Genomic DNA, 16,718 nt, shown 5'->3' on the forward strand with positions numbered 1-16,718 from the left:
TCTATTTTCTTTATTTTAGGCTGGTAAGAATGAATTTCTGTTAGGTGTGCTTCACGCACAGCCCCCAGTTCAAATACAAATATTAGAATAATTGTAAATGATGTTGTTATACTGAGAGAGATTCCACGAATGGGATCTTGCTACCTTGCTCAGGTTGGCCTTGATCTTGTGATCTTCTTGCATCCTTCTGCCTCAGTCTCTTGATTAGCTGGGAATATAGGTGTGTACCATTATGCCTGGGTCATGATGTGTTTTTAAACTTAGAGCATTAAAGTGATGCAATATGGGGGCTGGCACATGTGAGGCACTGGGTTCAATCCTTAGCACCACATAAAAATAAACAAATAGGAGCTAGGGTTGTACTCAGCAGTGGAGCGCTCAACTAGTACGTGTGAGGCGCTGGGTTCAATCCTCAGCACCAGATAAAAATAGGCAAATAAAATAAAGGTATTGTGCCCCAACTAAAAAAAAATTTAAAAAACAAAATAAATACATGCTGTTCATATACAACTAGAAAAAAAATAAAAAAATATAAAATATTTTATATACATAATTGTATATTATATGTTATATGTCCTGAAAGACACAAGAAGATCTTTACATGGTACCTCCTCTGTGTTTTTCTTCTTGAGTTTATTGTGCTTCTATTCCAGAAGTAACAACTGTCTGGAGTTCATTTGGTACTTTTTTTAAAAGCCACATATGGCAGGGGCAAGGGTTGTGGCTCAGTGGTAGAGTGCATGCATGAGGCACTGGGTTCGATACCCGGCACCACATAAAAAAATAAAGATATTGTATTCATCTACATATATATAAAATCACATCACACACATACAGTAGGGCTGGGATGTAGTTCAGTGAGTGGTAGAGTGCTTACCTAGCATATGTGAGACCTTCGGTTTAATTCCTGCTACTGCAAAACAAAATAGAACAAACCCCCCAAAGCCCACATAAACAGTTTCATCTGGTTTTTGATGTATTAATAATGTTGCAGTGAACATTTTTGGTGTATGCTTTTTTTTAATATTTATTTTTTTAGGTATAGATGGACACAACACAATGCCTTTATTTTTATGTGGTGCTGAGGATCCAACTCAGGTCCCGCCCGTGCTAGGCGAGCGCTCTATCGCTGAGCCACAATCCCAGCCCCTCTTTTTTTAAATATATTTTTTAGTTGTAGATGGATACAATATCTTTTTTTGATTGAACTCAGGGGCACTCAACCACTGAGCCGCATCCCCAATCCTATTTTGTATTTTTATTAGAGACAGGGTCTCACTGAATTGTTTAGCACCTTGCCGTTGCTGAGGCTGGCTTTGAACTCGCAATCCTCCTGTCTCAGTCTCCTGAGGTGCTGGGAATACAGGCATGCAGCGTGAACACAATATCTTTATTTTATTTATTTTTATGTGGTGCTGAGGATTGAACCAGTGCCTCATGCGTTCGAGGCAAGCGCTCTACCACTGAGACATAACCCCAGCCCCTGTATGCTTTTTTGTATAGAATATTTTCATTGCTCTTAAAGTTTTGAACATAAACTTGGTTTTAACCAGCAATATAACATTTATTTTCAATTTGGTGATACTTTAGAAAATGTACACCTTCTTTTTGATAATCCTGCTTTATTATTAAAACAAATTCACTTTATTATCAGTAGATTAGCAGTAAACATTGTTTATTTTCCCTTTGGTTTAAATACTTGGTTATAAAAGATTTACTAAACCATAGTTATTATATAATAAAATTTAGCAGTCTTAAATTATTCATTTATTTTTTGTACGAGGGATTGAACCCAGGGGTTTTACCACTGAGATACATCCTCAGCCCTTATTTATTTATTTATTTTTCTATTGAGACAGTGTCTCACTAAGTTGCTTAGGGCCTCACTGAATTGCGAGGCTAGTCTCAAGACTTGAGATCCTCCTGCCTCAGCCTCCCAAGTTGCTGGGATTACAGGCATGTACCATCTCCCCCAGCTAAATTTACAGTTTAAGGAGTTTTGGCAAATGTAATAGTCACATTTGTGATACAAATCATTCCCATTGTCCCTAAAGTTCCCATGTATGTCTGTGCAGTTAATCCTCTCTACTGTCCTTGGCAACCCAAGGAAACCTCCATCTCAGCTGCTTTAAATCACTAGTTTTGCTATTTCTAGAATTTCATGTAAATGGTATTCTCATTATGTATTTGTTATACCTTTTGTAATTGTCATTCCATTCTTGGATGTTCTGTTTATTTTTGTTTGCATTTCAGTTTTGAAAGTTTATATTATGATATCTATTTTCGGGGCGGGGATACCAGGAGTTGAACTCAGGAGCACTCTGCCACTTAGCCCCATCCCAGCCCTATTTAAAATTTTATTTTATTTTATTTTTTTTTAGTTTTTGGCGGACACAACATCTTCGTTTGTATGTTGTGCTGAGGATCGAACCCGGGCCCCACGCATGCCAGGCGAGCGCACTACCGCTTGAGCCACATCCCCAGCCCTATTTTAATTTTTGAATTGTTGATAGACCTTTATTTTTTATTTATATGTGGTGCTGAGAATCAAATCCAGTGCCTCACACATGCTAGCCAAGTGTGCTACTGCTGAGCCCCAGCCCCCCAGCCGTATTTTGTATTTTATTTAGAGACAGGGTTTCTCTGAGCTGCTAAGCACCTCACTATTGCTGAGGCTGGCTTTGAACTCGTGATCTTCCTGCCTCAGCCTCCGAGCTGCTGGGATTATAGGCGTTCACCACCGCTCCTGGCTTGTATTTATATCTTAAGTTTAATGGTATTTACCTGTCAGCTATATTCAGTGTCCTGATGTGCCTATTAAAGGCTTTCTTTATTTCTATTATAGTCTGTTTGAATTTTTGCTTAGTTTCCATATCTCTCCTAAAATACCCATGTTTTATTTCATGTTGTCCACTTTCTCAATTAGAATTCTTAGTGTATTAATCATAATTAAAATCTCACTGTTGATTTCTAGTGCTTTGAGAAGAAATGTTTTTTAAAGAACCTGGATTCTTTCTGTTTGTTACCACTCTTCTGAGGCTTCTTTGCTTATATCACCAAAACCTGTTTTCATTTATTAGTGCTCACTGATTTCTGGATGCTCAGTGGGGCGCGGTGGTGCATGCCTATAATCCCAGCTACTTGAGGGGAGACCGAGGCAGGAGGATTGTAAGTTCAGACAGCCTCAGCAATTTAGTGACACCCTGTCTTGAAATTAAAAAAATTTACAAAAGGGCTGTGATGTGGCTCAGTGGTTAAGCCCTGGGTCCTTGGTTCAAATCTTTGCCCCCACCCCCCCAAAAAAAAGAAGAAAAAAAGAATATGGATGACCACACAAAATTTCGTACATATATGTTTGGAGCAGTAGTATTCATATTAGCCCAAGGGAAAGCAACTTAAAAGTTCGTGTGCTGATGAATAGATAAATAAAATACATATCAATACTATGAAGCATTATATGCTGTAACTTGGATGAATTTGAAAACATCGTGCTATGTGAAAGAAGCCAGTGGAAAAATTAAACTAGATATTATATAATTTCATTATATGAATCGTGCAGAATAGGTAAATCCATAGAGACAAAAAATAAATCAGTGACTGCCCAAGGTAGCCCTGAGAGAGAGGGAGTATGTATGAGGATGGGAGGGAGTGAATTGCGAGGATTGGGGAAATGACAACTATGGATGTTAGGTTTCTTTTTGGGATGATGAAAATGTTCTGGGCTGGGGTTGTGGCTCAGAGGCAGAGCGCTTGCCTAGCATGCGTGGGGCACTGGGTTCAATCCTTAGCACCACATAAAGTAAAACAAAGATGTGTACACCTCTAACTAAAGAAATTAAAAAAAAAGAAAGAAAATGTTCTAAAATTGATTGTGGTAACAGTTGCACATCTTTTAATATAGTAGCCATCGATTATGTGTTGTCAGCATGGGATATGTGAATCACATTTCAGTAAAGCTGTTAAAGAATGTAGCAAATATATTCAAGACTATTAAGAGCATTATGTCATAGACGAATTTTATGGTATTTGTCTCATAAGACTGATTTCAAAAGGCTTGTTGTCTTTCTCAAACATTTCTAGGTTTCCTGAGTAATGCTTTGGGCTGGGGATGTAGCTCAGTGGTAGAGCACATGAGATTCTAGGTTGTGTCTCCAAAGTGGCAATGCTCGTGTGTACACACATGCTTTAATTGCACTTACCTTAATTATTACTATTTTCTTTTTTTATGTGTGGTTCTTGGATTAAGCTCAGGGCCTTGTTCATATACTCTACCCTGAGTTACATTCCCAGTTGTCACCTCAGTTTTTATAAGTGAGTCTTTATTTTAGAAGTTAACCTGTGATTATAGGGCCAATGTAAATTCTAGCAGCGTAACTTTTCCATGTATTAAGTTTATGTTGAGAGGACTTTATTCCTAAATAAAGAAAAAAGTCATCTCCAGACTGATCTGTTTTTGCCTATTTGTCCATTAAATGTTTGTTAGACACCTGTGACTATTTAGCACAGTACCTGCAGACATCAGTTATTATTTTCAAGCTTATAACTACAGTAAAAAACATTTACCATACTTTTTGTAGGCTGTGGATACAAGTGGAGAAGCCACAACTATTTTACTTAAGATTATCTGAGTGCTTGTTTCCTCATCCCCCCTTTTTAAAATTTAAAATTTTATGTATTTATTAAGTTTATTAACTTTTAGATAAGAGAAACCCAATGCATTTATAATTTTAAAAGCTTAAATATTTTGAATCAAATATTGATGTAGCAGTTTACTTTAAAATGTGATTTTTTTTTTTTGAGCATGGGTTCTAGACTGTATAGGGGAGGGTTTTAAAAGAAAATTCCTATTAATAGTTGTATTTTATTATTAAAGTCAAAGACCAAAGGTTAAGTCGGCTTACTTTAATGGTGAAGCTTTCACAGTATATATTGAAAACTGTAAAGTTGTAAGAAAACTGAAAAGTAGTTGTGATACTGATCTGTTTCCCTTTTTCCTGCTGTGGAAACCAGTGGAGATGAAGTTTTAGTAATTGTTCATAGAAAAGACAGTTTTGGTCTTCAGTTTCATCAGTTGTTTCTGCAAACAACACAATTTTGTTCTTTATGACTGAATAAAAATCCATTTTGTATATATGTGTGTATATAATATATAAAAACATTTATAGTCTCTGTGTACACATAGACACACACACACAAAAAAAACCAACTTTTTTTTTTTGTTCATCTGTGGACGGACACCTAGGCTAATTGCATAACTTGGGCATTGTGAATTGTGCTGCAATTAACAGGTATGCGTATTCTTTCTGTAGTATGCTTGCTTAATATTTCTTCCCACCCACCCCTATCCCCCACCAGGGATGGACCCAGGGGTGCTTACCATTGAGCCACATCCCTAGCCTTTTCTTATTTTTCATTTTTTGTTTTGAGGCAGGGTCTTACTAAATTGCTGAGGCTAACTTTGAACTATGATCCTCCTGCCTTAGTCTCCTGAGCTGCTGGGATTACAGGGATGCACCACTGGAGCTTTAATTCTTTTGGATAAATACAGAAGAGTTGTAGAGCTGGTTCATATGGTGGTTTCATTCCTAGTCTTTTGAGGAACTTCCATAGTGGCTGTACTAATTTATATTTTCATATCAACAGTGTATAAGAATCATCCCCCATCCTCTCTAACATTTATTATTTGTGTGGTGGTGGTCTTCTTTTTTTTTTTTTTTTTGGTGGTGCTGGGGATCAAACCCAGGGCCTTGTGCATGCAAGACAAGCACTCTATGGGCTGGGGATGTGGCTCAAGTGGTAGCGCGCTCGCCTGGCATGCGTGCGGCCCAGGTTCGATCCTCAGCACCACATACCAACAAAGATGTTGTGTCCGCCGAGAACTAAAAAAAAAAAAAAAATATTAAAAATTCTCTCTCTCTCTCTCTCTCTCTCTCTAAAAAAAAAAAAAAAAAAAAAAAAAGACAAGTACTCTACCAGCTGAGCTATATCCCCAGCCCCTTACTTGTGTTTTTGGTGATTGCTAGCCTAAATTGCGTGAGGTGAAAACTTAGTGTGGTATTTTAATTTCCATTTTCCTTATGACTAGGGATATTGAATATTTTATCATATAATTGTTGGCCATTTGTACTTCTTTTTAGAAGTATATGCTTAGGTCATTTGCCCAGTTTCTGATTGAAATTTTTTTTTTTAAATTTTAAGTTTTTGGAATTCTTTATATATTCTGGATGTGAGTCCTCTTTTGGAAGAATTGCTAACAGAGATTTTCTCCCATTTTGTAGACTCTCTCCCTGCTGTTGTTTCCTTTGCTGTGCAGAAACTTTTTAATTTGATGCCATTATGCTTATTGGTTGAGGAATTCAGTGCATCATGTTAAGCAAAATAAACCCAACTCAAAAAGTCACAGGTCTTATGTTTTCTGTCATGTGGAAGCTAGAGAAGGAAAAAAGGGATCCATGAAAATAGAAGGAAGGCTATTGAGACAGAGGAAGAGAATTAGGGGGAAGGAGGAGGAGGGCAAGGGGAGATACTGGAGGATGAAATTGATCAAATTATGTTATGTACATGAATGGATGAGCCACAATGAAACCCATTATTCTGTTTGTTTATTATACATCAAATTGAAAAGTTTTGGGCTGGGGATGTAGCTCTGTGGTAGAGCATTTTCCTACAAAGACTCTACGTTTAGTTCCCAGCACTGTTCCCCACTCCTCCCTGATAAATTTTAATGAATTTGGACAGATTTTGTTATTAAAAAATGTCAGGCCAGTAATATAGCTCTTGTGGTACTTAATTTTGCAACTTTAATAAATGCTCTTGGCTTAAACATCAGCTGAAATGATCTAAAAAGTGAATCACTATACAAAGAGTCCCATTTATATCTCTGTTATAAATGGTCTTATTTCTTATGGGCCAAACTTATGATTACTTTCTTCTTGTGATTTTGGCTTTATTTTTACAAACTGTTATTAATAATAAGAATATGTTTCTGAATCTGTAATATTGAACCATATAGAGATGTATTATTTAGAAGTTGATATTGAAAACCTCTAAACTTCTGACCTTGAATAGAATTTGCTATGTATAACTATTGCACACAGCTGTTGGATTCATAATTGGCCTTTCTGGATCTCTGCTTTGTGAAAAATAGTGTATATTGGACATAAGTACATGACAGCTGACATTTATCAAGGATAACAGGAGCTCTACTCATTTTCACGTTTTAAAGCAACTTTGAAAGCTTTGCATGTGCACACATGGTCAACATATGTTTCTAAACTTTAAATGTATTTTCCATCATGGTAGCTTGTTAATAAAAAACTTAAGTATAAATTCTCAATGAGCTTCATACATTAAAGTTATGAGTATACAAGCACCTGAAGATAAACAGTGCAGGTTATTGAATTCATTTCTTTGGAATTTTATCTTGTAATTTGGACACTGTCGTACATGTCGGTTATCCCAGCTCCTTGGGAGGCCAAGGCAGGCGGATGACAAGTTCAAGTCCAGTTTGGGTAACGTATGTCAAAAAAACCAACCCCCCCAAACCAAAACCAAACCAAAAAAAAAAAACCCCAAAGAACCCAAAACTAAAACGTTCTCCAGATAGTACTTTTGTGACATAATTGTAATTTTGGCATTTCTTTCATTTCCCTAATACAAAATTTGGTCCAATGTAGAAAATGGAATTATAGATATAACACTCCCCACCCTCTTAACTACTGGTATATTTGCTGTTCTGTTTGAAACTAAATTTTTTTTTTAGTTGTAGATGGACACAATATCTTTATTTTTCTGTGGTGCTGGGGACCGAACCCAGGGCCTCATGCATCCGAGGCAAGTGCTCTACCACCGAGCCACAACCCCAGCCCTGAAAAGATATTTATAGGGTCTGTTATTTTATTTTTCTGGAGGGTGACAAATGGAATTGGAATGATATGATTTTTAGTTCTGGTTCTTAGGTTTTAAAAGTTCTCTTTAGATTGTGATAATAACTTGAAAAGAATTCTAGGATAAAACTGCTAAGGTCATAATGTGTTGGCAAACTTGTTAAAATAACACTTTTTAGTGGTGTATACTTTAATCTCAGCAATTTGAGAGGCTGAAGCAGGAGAATTCTGAGTTTGAGGTTAGTCCGGACAATTTAGCAAGACCTGTCTCAAAATAAAAATAAAGGGCTGGGGATGTAGCTCAGCCATAGAGCACCCTTAGGTTAAATCCCCAGTACAAGAAAAAGAAGACCAACAATTAAAAAAAACAAACAGATTTTATGGTTGATATTAGTTTCAGACATGAGGACTCATTGGATACATCAGTATGCAGATCACATTGACTTGCTGCAAGGTGACAGAAGACATGCTTTGACTTCAGAAAATAAATTGGCCATGCACATTTGTAATCCTACTGTTTTTTTCATTTCCAGGTGGTTCAATAGTTTGGGGCCTTGATTCCTATAGCCTGGGAAGGAAGTTGAAATTAATTATGTGTGTGTATGATAATTTTTATTTGGGTTTTTTAAATAAGCCTGTTCTGTGATGTGTGGGTACCATGTAAATTGTTTATTTCATTACTTAGTTCTCTCCCTAGTTCCATTTGAAATATAAGAAGCCTGACTCCCTTTTCATTTTCCTTTTGGCATTTGAAAAGCCATTTTCTTAAGAATGTAAACTTGGGCAAGTTAAATCACCAGTGTCTTTACATTAAAAAAAAAAAAAAAAATCACAGAGCATCAACTACAAACATTCACATGAATTTTCAAGGAAGAAATAGTTTTTAGTCACTTGTGACCCAAGTGCCCTTTTTAATAAGAGTTTTTCTGTTTCTACAAATTCTTTTGACGGAGAAATACACATTTATTAGAGAGGTTTAAAGAAAATATTTGGACTTGGCTGAGCAGCATGTGCCTGTAGACCTAGCTACTTGGAAGGCTGAGGCGGGAGGATCACTTAGGCCTGTGAATTTGAGACCACGCTCGCTCGTCAACATAGTAAGGTGCTGTCTCAAAAAAAGAAAAAGAAAGAAAGAAAGAAAGAAAGAAAGAAAAAAAACTCTTGAAGTGTCTGCATAAGAACAGTTCAGTACCATAAAAAACAAATCTTTAACTGTGGATCTTAACATTTGTTGTGGTTTCAGTTTACCTTCCAAAACTCAGATTGAAATGTAATTGCCATTGTGACAGTATTAAGAAGTGGGACCTTTAGAAAATAATTAGGCAATGGATTAATGTGTTATCATAAGATTGTGTTAATTGTTAAGGAGTGGGCCCTTGTTAAAAAGAGGAAGTTCTACCTGCTTGCCTCTTGCTTTGCACACTGCATGTTTTCTCCCAGAGAATGATGCAGCATGAAGCCCCTCACTGGATGCTACCATCATGCTCTTGGACTTCCTGTCTTTCAGAGCCAGAAGCCAAATCACATCTCTATTCTTTTATGAATTATCCAGTCTCAGGTATTCTGTTACAGCAGAAAAAGAACTAAGGACAGCATCTTGGTACTTCATTTAGGTACTGAGGGTTAGACAGCATGCTTCAGTTATTCAGCTAATTTAGAAATTAAAAAACACAAGTAATTCATTTCCTTAATTCATCTAGGTTATAGACTTTGGTGCTTTATAGTTAGCAAAAATCTGCTTTTAAAATAACTATTCTATTTGTCTTAATAGTCATAGATTATTAAGGAAGCCATTTTTCAAGTTAGCTCTGTTTTTGTTTGTTTGTTTTTTTTGGTACCTGGGAAAGAACCTGGTGGTGCTTAACCAGTGAACCATATCCCCTGTCAAGGGAGCTATTTTTTAAGAGCCCACCCTTTGTCGGATACTGAGATACTTTTTGTGAATATGTTTTTTTAATCCTTTCAATAATTGTCAGGTGTTGGTATGTCCATTTTAAGAAATTGAAGTTCAGAAATGTAAATTTGGTAAGATCATGCCGGAGCGCAAATTATTTCTGAAATCTGTCTTTGAAATTTCCCCCTCATGCTTCGTTTGTTTGATCAATTTTCTTAGCTGATTCACTAATTGTGTGTGTGTGTGTGTTTTCATTTTGCCTGGAATTAACTTTATTATAGAAAGTTTTGGTTTCAAACAAATATCCCATGCAAATCAAATCTATCCAGAGTTGATCATATGGGAAGTGCACTATCTTTTGTTTTTTGGATACCAGAGATTGAACCCAGGTTTTCCTACATGTTAGATAAATGCTCTATCTCTGAGCACATCCCCAGCCATTTTTAAAAATTTTATTTTAATTTTGGGACTGGGTTTTGCTAACTTGCCCAGCCTTGCCTTAAACTTGCAATGCTGGCTTAGCCTCCCAAGTAGTTGGGATTATAGATGTGCATCTCTGCACCCAGCTATTATTTATCATTTATGTAAATTTACAAAATTTTCTGCATTCACTTTTTATTTTTATTTTTCAATGTTCATCAGTTTTTTTTCTCATTAAGGATCAAGAACATTTATTTTAAAACTCACTTGAAGATTTTATTTTATTGAGTATTAAATTTGTTTTCTCATATTGATGACTTTCTTGCCTTGGCTGTCTTTTTTTAGTTTAGTTTTTAAATACACCTTGGAATTCTAGTTGATGGTTTTCATTTTCAGTGGGAAGTTAACTTTTCCTTTCTGCCACTTTTGCCTCCATATTTATTACCTTTGTGCTTTCTGTTTTCTATTTTGATTTCTGTCTATGAGCCTTTTTTTTTTTTTAAGCATTGCTTTTGGTTCTGTTATTTTGTGCATGATTTGATTTCCTGACCACCTTTGCTTGTCTCTGGTCCTGAAGCTCATTGGGTTCAGAGAGTTGACCAATTCATTGCTTTAGGGTTTGCTTTGTGTCTTATGCTCAAATATGACATGTCTTTGGACTATCGGTGTCTTCTAAGTTAATAAAATATGCACATTTTGTGATTATTATATTCAGAGCAAGGTGTGAGGGTGTTGTTGGTTGAAAGTATTAATTCACTGTGTCATTTTATTGAGAAACCCCATGTTCTTTTGGTCTCATGTGGCTTGGGTATATATAGGCCTGCAGAGATTACACACTAAAATAGTTATTAAATGGACATGTAGAGGAACTTGGGAGAAAACACTAGTTTCAACCTCTCAACCCCAATCTTAAATCTGTCTAGTACAATGGTTCTCAAAGTGTAGTTCTGGGATTCCTGGGAGTCCCTGAGAACCTGTTTGGGAGTTCACATGGTTAAAACTGGTTTCATAGTAATACTAATATGTTATTTCCCATTTTTATACTGTTGATGTTTACATTGGAGCTGCAAACAATGATGCATAAAGCTGCTGGCACCTTAGCATGAATCAGGGTCACTACCCTGATTGCTACTGAATGGTAGCACCAGACTCTACTAGTATGTAACTCCTTTATTGCCATGCACAACTTCACAATTAAGAATTGTCTTTGATGGGGGTGGGGGGTGGGGTGGGGTGAGTTTTGTGGCTCATTGGCAGAGTGCTTGCCTTGTACATGGGAGGCACTGCATTTGATCCCCAGTACCACCTAAAAATAAACAAAATAAAGGTATTGTGTCCATCTATAACTTAAAAATGTTTTAAAAAATTGTTTTTGATGAAGTAGCAAAATTTGTTCATTTCTTTTAAATTTTGACCCTTGAGTACTATTTTTTTAAAAAATATTTTGTTATGAATGGGAAATGTGCACAAAGTACGTCTGCCTGCTGAAGTTGATTATTGTCTTGATGAAGAGCACTTGGGCAGTTGTTGTGAGTTGAACTAACCACATTTTTCATGGAATATAGTTATACTAGAAAGAATGACAGCTTTTTTTTTTCCTCTCAAAGTTAGGTGTTTGGCCGACTATGTCTTAAAGTTGAGGTGAACCTGTCACTTAAGGAAAACATCTGGGGGCTGGGGATGTGGCTCAAGCCATGCGTGCAGCCCGGGTTCCATCCTCAGCATCACATACAAACAAAGATGTTGTGTCTGCTGAAAACTAAAAATAAATAAATGTTAAAAAAAGGATTATTTTGAGATACAATCCAGGAAAAGCTCTGAAATGAGGCACTTACCCTATTAGAACTCCTTTTGTAAGAACTTCTCCCTCAAGACCAGGAAGAGCAGGATGACTAAATCACCGAAGTTATCAATGGAGAAGGCACTGACTTAACAGGCCGTAACTAGTGTTGACTATGTTTTTCCCTGGTTGCCTTCCCATAGCTATTTCCCCCTCATACCTTCTTTCTTTCTTTCACTCCAATTCTCAATGACCCTTTAAAAAAGATTTTTTTCCCCTCTGGGTGTCTCCCATGTATGCATCGGGTTTGCATGTTAAGAACTTGGTTTGTTTTCTTTTATTGATCTGTCTTTTCTTACAGTGATCTTTTCTAGCTAAGAATTTAGGATAGAGGGAAATGTTTTTCTTTTCCTACTTGGTTAACCTTTAAGAAATCACTGCTTGCTTGGGTGCAGGGGCAATGCCTATAATCCCAGCTACTCAGGAAGCTGAGGCAGGAGGATTGTAGGTTCAAGACTAGTGACCTCCCAGTCTTAAACACAGGCTGGGGATATAGCTTCTTGGTAGTGCGCTTACATAGCATGTACAAAGCCCTGGGTCCAATCCCCAATACTGCCCAAATAAACAAACAAAACTACCCACTACCTCAAAACAGACAGAAAACTACCATGTGTGAAGTTTTAGTGTAATATTAAGGGAAAATATTCATAATTATTTGTGAAAGGCTATTAAAATATTCTTTCCTTTAACTAGCATGTCTGTGTGAGGGTGAATTTTCTTCATAGCTTTATTCATAATAACATTGAAACAATAAATGTCTTCTGTTAATAGAGGCATATGCTGGGCAAAAATTTAAAACGGTGCCATTCCTCGAATTTTTTGGTTTCAGAAAAATTGTTTTTCACAAAAACTGTTGGTATGTAATAGGCTTTAAAAATTAATATTTCAAATGTTTCTAAGTTTTAATTTCAAATATGGTAAATATTGGTAGATATAACTCCTTAGGACTCCCAGTTTTTTAAAAAATATATTTTTAGTTGTAGATGGACATAATACATCTGTCTATCTGCCTGTCTATTTTTATGTGATGCGGAGGATCAAACCCAGTGCCTCACATTCGATAGGCAAGTGCTCTACCACTGAGCTACAGCCCCAGCCCCAGGACTCCCAGATTTTAAGAGATAAAGAAATCCCAAGACAAAAAGTTGAGCACACTGATGTAGTGAATTTGGCTGCAATGCTTGAAGTATTTGAATTAAATCTTTTACCTTGCTCTGTCTGTGCAGCAGCACAGCCCAGTTTCTGTTTCAGCTGCTTCTGTTCTGTTTTGCTGAAACATGAAGGAGGCCTGAGCTAACCAATGAGGTCTGGCCAATTTCAAGGACAATTTAGTTGTCATCAACCTTACACTTTATCTTTTAGTAGTAAGTTGCAGATTTACATCAGAGATTAAGGAGTTTGAACAGCTGTATAAGGCTGTTACTTAGCTGTTCAAATTCCTTAATCTCTGATGTAAATCTGCAGTTTACTACTAAAAGATGTAGTGCTTTTGCTTTCTTGAGACATGGTCTGTGATCCTCTCACCTCAACCTCCTGAGTAGCTGGGACTGTATACATGCATGACCAAGCCTGGCTGTTGTTCCTGCCTTTGAATCATAGATCAGCTACTGCTTTTTATTAATCTCTTTTGGTAGTACATAATATAGTATGTGATTACGCACTAACTAGTTTGATCCCTGACACTGACTGGGTCATTAGCTCCTTGAAAGCAAAAAGCTTTTGTCTGTTATGATCAACATTACAGACACATAAAATGGGGAATGCTTTTTCCTTTGTTTATGTGGATAATACCCAAATATGTTGAAGAGTGTTGAAGACCACTCTTAAGATATTTGCTGAAGTAGGTTTTGGTTTTAACCAGTTCTGCATGACTTCACAGAAGTTGAGTAATGTGCCTTTCATGCTATTCTTCAGTATTGTTTATTTTTTCTTACCTAAAATTATCGTGACCTTAGAGATACAGATTTTTAGCTCCACACAGTATATAGAAATAACTGGGTGAGGTTGTTGAACTTAAGTTCTGATAACTTTTAACTTTTCTACCAACTCTACCTCACCCTTCAACAAATAAATGATACAACAAACGTTTTCTTTTTGTTATATATGCTCTCATGGATTATTTGTTGTTGTCATCCTGAGATGGATAATGATTTTAGAAATTTATTTATTCATTCATCTATTTAGTTATTTGTGTAGTGCTAGGGATGAACCCAGGGCATTACACATGCTAGGAAAGTTCTCTGCCACTGAGCTACATCCTGGCCCTTTTTGAGACTAAATCGCACCATGTTGCCCAGCCTGGCCTTGAACTTGTGAACTCCTGCCTGTCTCCCAAGTAGCAGAAACTACAGGTGTGGTCTTCCAGGCTTGGCTTACTTTTTAATTAAAAATTTTTACTGGTACATGGAAACAAAAATTATCCCTAATAGTGGGGTAACAAGATGTTTCTGTATATTGCATAGAGTTTAAATCGGGTCAGATATACCTGTCTCCTTTCTCTCTCTCACCACCCTACAAACCCTGCCCCCCCCCCCCCCCCCCCCCGTTGCCCAGGCTGGCCTCGAACTTGAAATCCTCTTGCCTCAGTCTCTTTAGTAGTTGGGATTATAGGTGTGTACCACAATGTCTGGCTCTTACTTGAGAGTAAAGTCATTTGAAATTCTTTAGCTTTTTTTTTTAAAGTATTTTTTTTTTAGTTGTAGATAGCCACCATTCATTCATTCATTCATTCATTCATTCATTCATACTGAGGATCAAACCCAGTGCCTCACAAGTGCGAGGCAGGAGCTCTACCACTGAGCTACAGCCCCAGCCCATCCTTATAGCTTTTTGAAATGAATTGTACCTTATTGTTATCTGTAGTCTTAGAGACTTATGTGAAAAGGTAAATTCTGTTACTAGCATGTATCTTCTAGGGATATGGAAACCTTGTTTTAAAAGAATGGTTCTGCCCGGGTGTGGTGGTGCATGCCTATAATTCCAGCGGCTTGGAAGGCTGAGGCAGGAGGATTGGGAGTGCAAAGCTAGCCTCAGCAAAAAGCGAGGCACTAAGCAACTCAGTGATACTCTGTCTTCAAATAAAATACAAAATAGGTTTGGAGATGTGGCTCAGTGGTCAAGTGCCCCTGAGTTCAATCCCCTGTAAACGCCCCCCTCCCCCATGGTTCTGTTGAAGTTATTTAAAGTACTAGTGGAATTATAATCATTGAACAATAAGTTGTGAGGTCACAGGGGAAGAAAAGGACGAGGCCACAGTCAGAGGTAAAGATGATGACCTATTCAGGAAATCTTATGAGTCAAATTCCTTGAGTCCTGTTGCTGGAGTTGGAAATCTCAATCCCTAACCGCTTTGCTTTTATAGAGGAGGAAGTTTACCCAAAATGTACTTTTCCATGATACATCTTATTCCCTTTCCCACCTTCAGTACTTTATCATTGAAAAGTAACTCAGTGTTTTATCAGTTAAATCTCCACATTGTTAATTATAATGTCAGTATCACAGGTAAACCCACATAGTTTCTTTATATTTTTGGATGTTGGTGGACAGGGACAACTTTATAATGCAGGGTGAAGTGTGTTCTACTTTGTTCTTTTCTCTACAGGTTCTGCCTTTGCCTTTGATTAGTTCCCTGTTGTTACCATTTACCTTTCTTATTTTCCTAGTGCCATCTACTGTATCAGCTTTGCTGTTCCCGACTGTTAGGTTACCAGGTGGCTAACATAACTCTTCAGTTCTAACTCCCCTCCCCACCCCACCACCCCCGTGTTGTCTTCTGTGAGGCACATTAAAAAACTGATTAGAAGACACTGGGGCATGTGGTATATCATCAGTTTTACCTTTATTGCTTATTAATTGAATTTATATCAGATTTTATTTCTGCTTTGTGCTAATATCCTGCTCACATTCCCACTGCTTCTCTTTATCCAGCCCTTTGAACTTACCTTAATGGGGCTAAAATCTTAGATTTTTGTTTTATTTCTCTCTTTGCTACTTATGTTTTTATTATGGTTCAGAGGAACAACCTTAGGTATAAATAATATAGTGATATTTATGTCTGTCAAAGAAAAGTTAAAACATAAATTCAGAGGTAAAAAGAGATCCTTAAAATGAGCAAGCCACCAAAACCCCACACTGTGTACTGTATCTGGGGTACCTGGAGAGTCTTTTCAGAATCCTCTAAAATATGCCTGTTTATTCTTTAATTATACCTATTTATCGTAAGAACACATACTTAATATTTTTGATTTATTCTGTTTTCATGGTTGTATGAAAACAACATGGTAGCTCCTATCTGCCATTCACCACACTATTTCAGTGAGAAAATGTTTTGAATTCTGGTTAGCTATTTGTAAGTTGAAGATAGCCTGAATAGTTCTGGTTACTTTGTTATTTGTCTGAGTCTTTTCTTTCTTTCTTTTTTAAAAAAATGTTTAAAAAAATTTATTTATTTTTTTAGTTTTCGGCGGACACAACATCTTTGTGTGTGGTGCTGAGGATCGAACCTGGGCCGCACGCATGCCAGGTGAGCGCGCTACCGCTTGAGCCACATCCCCAGCCCTGTCTGAGTCTTTTCAATTGGGATATTTGTAGCTATTTGTTCTTCAAATGAGAGTAGTATGAATGTTGCTGAATGGGCATCTTTGTTCTTGGTGTCCTGTACTTTTGGGGGGAATCACAG

General features: G+C 37.0%; 1 protein-coding gene across 6 annotated transcripts in view; it reads left to right on the forward strand.

Annotated features, from left to right (window-relative positions):
- NCOA3 (nuclear receptor coactivator 3) overlaps positions 1-16,718 on the forward strand; it is a 123,843-nt gene that overhangs the window by 66,720 nt on the left and 40,405 nt on the right. For 5 of the 6 annotated variants that reach the window (XM_081289576.1, XM_081289580.1, XM_081289579.1 and 2 more), the window contains exon 3: positions 16,497-16,562. The exons of the other annotated variant lie outside the window; for it this stretch is intronic. The gene's annotated coding sequence lies outside the window, so the exon portion shown is untranslated. The remainder of the gene's footprint in view (positions 1-16,496; positions 16,563-16,718) is intronic. 6 annotated transcript variants of the gene reach the window in all.

Source organism: Spermophilus citellus (assembly GCF_964194105.1).
Source record: "Spermophilus citellus genome assembly, chromosome: 4".
Classification (NCBI taxonomy): domain Eukaryota; kingdom Metazoa; phylum Chordata; class Mammalia; order Rodentia; family Sciuridae; genus Spermophilus; species Spermophilus citellus.